Below are 7,200 nucleotides of genomic sequence, written 5' to 3'. Positions count from 1 at the left end.
AGGCAATGAGTACATTTCTTGTCAAATATTATTGTCCTTTCCCTTGTTCTCCCACTATCCCTTCCCTCTCCTACATCATTTACTCCTCCTCCACCCCTCGCCCCAAGTTGTAAAATTCATTTCCAATACACTGTCTTGGGGGCATCATTCTGGAAGTAAGTCATCCTGTGTCCTTGTTTCAGCATTGTGTCTTTCCCCTTCCCCTCCCCAAATTAGACAAATGTATATACAAGATGAGGGTACTAAAATCAAGTATAGTGACAACAGGGGATAAATCATAGGGGGAAGAACATACAAAGGAAACAAAAAAAATCACATAGTACATTTAAAACAATATAAAGAAAGACCTCATTCCAACCTTTCCCACTGGAGGAACCCAACCTCTAGCCAGTGGGCTCAGGATGTTGTGGGTGGGACAAGTCATGTGGGAGGCTCCTGAATTATCGGATTGTTTGCTCAAGGTTGGCACTCTACAACTAGAGCCATAGCTTTACTTCCTGTTTATTGATAGTTGATTGAAGACAAGAGTCTCTCAGACATTCCTGTTAGGGCTGGTTTTGAACTTCAATCTTTAGATTGCAGCCTCCTGAGTAGCTAGGATTATAGGTGTGAGCCATGAGTATTCTCTTTGATTGCTCAATCTTGATTCTGGCATTTCAAATGAGTATAAATAGCTCTATTTAAATATTTAGTGACTATTGAACACTATCATATTGGTAATTTAGATTTTCAGATGTAAGGGTTACATAATTTTTATTTTTGTAATCATCACTAGATTCAGTAAGATCTGACAAAAGATTTCATGAAGGAGTAATGATTAAATGTTCTTAGGTTGCTTCGATAGTAATTGCTCAACTCTAAACACTGGAGTTTATATTATACTCTCACGTTCCAAAAAAAAAATAATTCCTTATTTTACCACTGTTCATGAAATCAACTAAATTAACTCCTAGTTGATTTATCCAGAAGCAGTTTGACTTTTTACTCCTCCCCCAATTTTCTTTAAAACATTTAAGAATCTGCTGTTACATCATTCTGAATATGCTCCTTTATCTGCTTTTAGTTCTCAAAAGTTATGTTTGTTTAAAAATAACCAGATGTGTGCAACAGTATTTTTCCTACTGGGAGGCAAAGAGTGATCAATTACAAACACTATGGAAGTTGCAGGCCAGGAGCGGATGAGGATCAGCCGTGCTTCCTGGCCTGCCACTCAGGAGACTAAGATCTGAGGATCACAGGTCAAAGAGAGGCTGAGCAGGAAAGACTTTATCTCCAGTTAACCAGCTGAAAGCAAAAGTGGAGCTGTGGCTCAAGAGGTAGAGCACAAGTCTTGAGCACAAAAGCTCAGGGACATGGTGGGTCTTAAGTTCAAAGTATAAATAGACACAAAGATGTTCAGGTTAGTCTGCTCATGTTGGTTTCATCTCTAGCATCACAAGACACTGAGGACCTTTTGGAATGGCTATTTTCTGTTTGTTTTTGTTTCGTCTTTCTCCCTTAAGAGACTTTAGGGCTCAAATTTTTAAAAGGTACATGGTAATTTGTGCCGATAATCTCAACACTTAAGAGGCTGAGATAGGAAGATCATGAGCTTGAGGCCAGCAGGGGCTACTTTCCTCAAACATAAAGAGAAAAAATTCGCAAATAGTAATGGTGTACTTGAAGTTATGTCACAAATGAACGTCCTTAAGGCTTCTTACCACTTTTCTTCTTTCTTCTGAAATATCCCAATGTACTAAAAAGCATCACAAATAACGATTATACTACATATTATATATGCAATATGTGACATATAAGCAACTTTCATGATTTTGAGCCACTGGTGTTGATTACATTTGCTCCTCAACATGCAGCTGGCATATGGATATAGTTTGTATCCATATCCATATCCTTATACATCCCCTTCTCTTGTCATTTGGTATTGTTGGTTACATTTTTAACTTTTGCTAGTCTGACAGGTGTGGTATCACTTTATAGATCATGATTTTTTACATTTATTTTCCCATCACATATGCCTTTTTGTCAACTGCCTGCTCAGACATTTGATACAATTTCATGATAACCTATTTGTCATCTTCTTGATTGTAATACTGCACTGTGATATATACCGTGTGAATGTCTGCGGCTTTAGGAGAGCATGACTTTCTACTTTTTCTTGGCACCAGTGACTCAACAAAAGACTTTATGTTGTTGTAATGTAGATGTATTTACTGATCTTTTCCTATATATCTATTAATTTCCTGTATCCATTTACTTTGGAAAATACATCTTTATACTTAAAATACACTCTCATTTCCTTTTAAAAGAGCATACATTTTGCTTTCTAACTTTGCCTCTTTATTGGGTTTTGGGAATTGTTTGGAAAAGCTTTATATCAAGCTCTATTTTGTAACTTATTCATATAGATAGCTAGCTACCTTACTGGCTGTTCATTGTGTGGTCTAGTGTCAGATCTCAGGTTCCCACACAGGTTTGTTCCTCAGTTTTCTACTCTGTTGCCTTATTTTGTTTATTCAGCTTTAATAACAGACTCTCTTGGTTACTATGCTTTACTATGACAAATCTTCATCTCAGATGTGATGTATACCATATATATATGTATGTATGTGTGTGTGTATATATATATACACATGTGTGTGTATATATATATATATACACACATGTGTGTGTATATATATATATATATACACACATGTGTGTGTATATATATATATACACCACATGGTGAGATCTGAGATCTATGAAGCCAGCCCAAGGAAAGAAAGTCTAAGGCTTATCTCTAATTAACAACCAAAAAGTTGGCAGTAGACCTGTGGCTCATGTGGTAGAGTACCAGCCTTGATCTAAAAATGTCAGAGATAATACCCACACTCTGAGTCAAGCCCCAGAATCAGCACACAATTTTTTAAAACCTGCATAGTAGACAAATAAATGCCCACATATGGTTAGTGACAGTTTGCCTAATTTGCCAGAGACTCTGTGTTTGATAACTACCACCAAGATAAACAGACAAACAAGATGCTTCCATAGCCAGAGGAATTTTTTGTTGCTTAATGTGTACTCATTATAAGACAATTTTCTCTTATTCCTTACAATCTTTCATCTAGAAAATTAGCCACTCTGGTAGAAGAGAAATTATTATTTGATAACTACTTCAGCAACAATGCATTTCTTAGTTTTTCAACTAATTAATTAACTTAACTTCACTGTCAACTAAATTGGGGTGTTGATCTATATTTTAAATCAGGGTGAGTTATATAAACATTAGAGAGGTACCTCAGGCAATGAAAAGGGGAGTAGAAAGGAATATTCCCTTGAGAGCAAGGTGGTTTGAAGCTGGCCGATCAGGTGGGTCCTCAGGAGGCCAGGGCTGTTTCTCATTCCTAAGGTCCCTCTCCTTGACTGGTCCCCTCCCTTTGAGACTAATCAAATGACGAGCCTTCGGGTTTAGGAATAGGAGCAGCTTGAGTTGAAAGCTTTATAAAAAAAAAAAACAACACCCTCTTTCTCATGTTTAAATGCAGGAATAGAGAAGGCATTGTCTAATTGGACAGAAGGAAGACCAGACCTTTGAGACTGTTCTTTGTCCTCACAAAGCCTTGGCCTATGTAGCCCAGGATTATTGTCCTGAAACTGGGGATGCTGCTAACCTTCTCATCCAGTGGTTCCCCTTCCAAAGGGAGGTTATGCCTAGTGGCCTGTTTTTGTTCACCTTGCAAACCTCCTTCCTGCAAAACTTCCCATATTCCAAGTTGGCCCAGGTACAAGTACCATTCACAGATGTACTTGTTTCCAGGTTAAGGGGGTCCTCTCCCACTCTCACACTGTGGGAACCATATCGGGTGAAGGGTTGTGTGTTCACACAAATACATGTACATGGTGCTATATTAACCTGTAAGTGTGCTGTACTGGACACAATGGCAGAAGGCCAGGTCTTGGAGACAATTTTACAAACCTACCTGGCCATGGCCTGTGTAGCTCAGGGTTGTTGGCCTAGAAGGAGAGATGCTGTTTCCCTCCCCAAACAATACTTCTCCTGATACAGGGAGGCCATGGCTGGTGGCTTCTTCTTTACCTTTGCTGGTCCCTCCCAATAGGCCCAAATTCTGGGGACATCCAAGATGCCCAAGTTTCAATGTAAGTAGGCCTACTACCCCCTTCCTGGGAACAGATTACTGGATGTGGATTTTGCCTGTAGGTGGTTGTACATGTTTGTACACCAGTTTGAGGAATGTACATTCACCTCTTTGTGTCCTATTGTGGCCCCAAGAGAGGGAAGCCCAGAGAAAGGAGTCTTTCATGCCTCCCTTTTGGTTTTTGGTGTGTGTTTGTTGATTTAATTTGGTTTGAACAACACTAGGCAACTCAGGTCCTGGTGTGTGTTAGGAAAGCATTCTACCACCTAAGCCATAATCCAGCCATGCTAGTTTGGAAACTATTTAAAGTAATTATTTTGCCCATCTCCTGATTTATTATTTTTATCTTTCTTTTCATCTTGGGGGATTGAGAGTAGGATCATACATTCATATGTGTATGTGTGTATATGCATGTGTGTGTGCTTACATGTATGTGCATACTGGAGCTTGCATTCCATTAATGGTATCTACCCAAGGCTGACTCTATTACTTTGGATACGTCTTCAGTTTGGCTTCTTTGCTGGTTAATTAAAGATTAGATTCTCTGATTTGCTTCTAGGAGACTGAGATATGAGGATGGCAGCTTAAAGCCAGCCTGGACAGAAAACTCCACGAGACTCTTATCCCTAATCAACTACTCAGAAAAGGCTAGCATTGTAACTGTGGTTCAAGAGGTAAAGCAGTAGCCTTAAAGAGAAAAAGTTTAGAGACAATGCCTAGGCCCTGAGTTCAAGCCCCAGGATCAACACCAAAAAAAGGTTAATAGACTACTTAGAAGACAATATAATTCCAGATATGGCTGATGATAATTTGCCTTGTTTGCCTGAGTTTGATAGCCACCACCAAGATAAACAGACAAACCAACAAAGATGTTTCCACAGCCAGAGGAAACATTTTGCTCATTAATCTGTACTAGTTATCAGACAATTTTCATTCCTTACAAGCTTTTTTTTTCAAATCTTTTTTTTAATTGAGAAAATACCATAGGGGTTACGGTTACGTGAGAAAGGTAATGAGTACATTTCTTATCAAGCATTGTTGTCTCCTCCTTTGTTTCCCCGTCCCGTCCCTTCCCATTTCCCCCCGAGCCCCACAACCCCCCTGCCACAAAGGTGTAAAGTTCATTTTTTGACATCACAACTTGCACATCTCATTGTTGCAATGGTACACCTGTATCCCTATTTAAACGATTTGTTTTTTTCCCTTCTCCTCCCCAAATTATACCAACATCAAATACAGTGAAAATAGGAGTTATACTGTGGTGGAGAGACATACAAAACAACAAACAAATCATCTTATAAATATGTTAGAAACAATGGCAAGAAAAAAAACATTTGAATACATATCTTAGGGTTAATTTCCCTAACATCAACTTATCTGACCTTTTCTGCTTGACTCAGACATATACTAGTTATTGCAAATAAGGGAACCCATGGGACCTATGTGTCTTTGATCCTGGCTTACTTCACTTAATATAATTTTTCAAAATCTTTCCATTTCCTAACAAATGGGGCAATATCATTCTTTCTGATGGAGGCATAGAATTCCATTGTGTATATATATCACATTTTCTTTTTTTTTCTGCTAAAGGATTTTTATTTTATTTTATTTGTGAACATACTGTACAGAGGGGTTACAATTACATGGGCAGGATAATGCATACATTTCTTACCAAGCATTGCAGACTCCTCCTTTGTTTACCCTTCACATCCCTTCCCAGCCTCCCCCCTCTCCCCTCACCCAATCCTCCCCCCCCCCCCACACTAACGTTGTAAAGCTCGTTTTCGACATGACAACTTGTACTTCTCATTGTTGCAACAGGTCCACCTGTATCCTTAAATGACTTGTTTTTCCCCATCTCCTCCACAAGTTATACTGACATCAAATATAGTGAAAGCAGAGGTTATACTGTGGGGGAGGGACATACAAAGCAACAAAGAAATAATATCATAAATGCATTAGAAACACATGCATGAAAACATTAAAATACGTATCTAAGGGTTCATTTTCCTAACATCACATTATCTGACCTTTTCTGCTTGACTCAGACATATACGAGATATTGCAAATAAGGGAAACCATGGGACCTATGTTTCTTTGGGCCTGGCTTACTTCACTCAATATAATTTTTTCCAACTTTTTCCATTTGCTAACAAATGGGGCAATGTCATTCTTTCTGATGGAGGCATAGAATTCCATTGTGTATATATATCACATTTTCTTGATCCATTCATCTACTGAGGGGCATCTGGGTTGGTTCCATATATGGTCAATAATGCTGCAATAAACATAGTTGTGCTCATAGCTTCAGTACGGTCTTGTTTGTGATCATTCAGATAAATTCCCAAAAGAGGGATTTCTGGGTCATAGGGGAACTCTATGTGGAGACTTTTTTTTTCTTTTTTTTGGTCGGTCGTGGGGCTTGAACTCTGGGCCTGGGCTCTGTCCCTCAGCTCTTCAGCTCAAGGCAAGCCCTCTATCACTTGAGCTACAGCGCCACTTCCGGTTTTCTGTTGTTTATTGGAGATAGGAGTCTCACAGTCTCTCCTGCCCAGGCTGGCTTTGAACCATGATCCTCAGATCTCAGCCTCCTGAGTAGCTAGGATTACAGGTGTGAGCCACCAGCACCCGGCTATGTGGAGTCTTTTGAGGTACCTCCATACTGCTTTCCAAAGTGGTTGAACAAGTTTACACTCCCACCAACAATGCAGTAGGGTTTCCTTCTGGCCACATCACCTCCAGGATCTGTGTTATTAGAGTTCTTGATTATAGCCATTCTAACTGGAGTTAGTTGGAATCTCAGTATTGTTTTGATTTGCATTTCTTTTTTTTCTTTATTTTTTCCCAGTCATAGGGCCTGAAGTCTGGGCCTGGGAATTGTCCCTTAGCTCTTCAGCTCAAAGCTAGTGCTCTAGCACTTCAGCCACAGTGCCACTTCCTGCTTTTTCTGCTTATGTGGTGCTGAAGAATCGAACACAGGGCTTCATGCATGCAAGGCAAGCACTCTACCACTGAGCCACCTTCCCAGCCCTGATTTGCATTTCTTTTATGGCTAGGGAGGTTG

Source organism: Dipodomys merriami, unplaced genomic scaffold, assembly GCF_024711535.1.
Source record: "Dipodomys merriami isolate MVZ:Mamm:240054 unplaced genomic scaffold, mDipMer1.0.p SCAF_89, whole genome shotgun sequence".
Lineage (NCBI taxonomy): Eukaryota > Metazoa > Chordata > Mammalia > Rodentia > Heteromyidae > Dipodomys > Dipodomys merriami.
The sequence above is the reverse complement of the archived record's forward strand: the minus strand, read 5'-3'. Positions refer to the sequence as shown.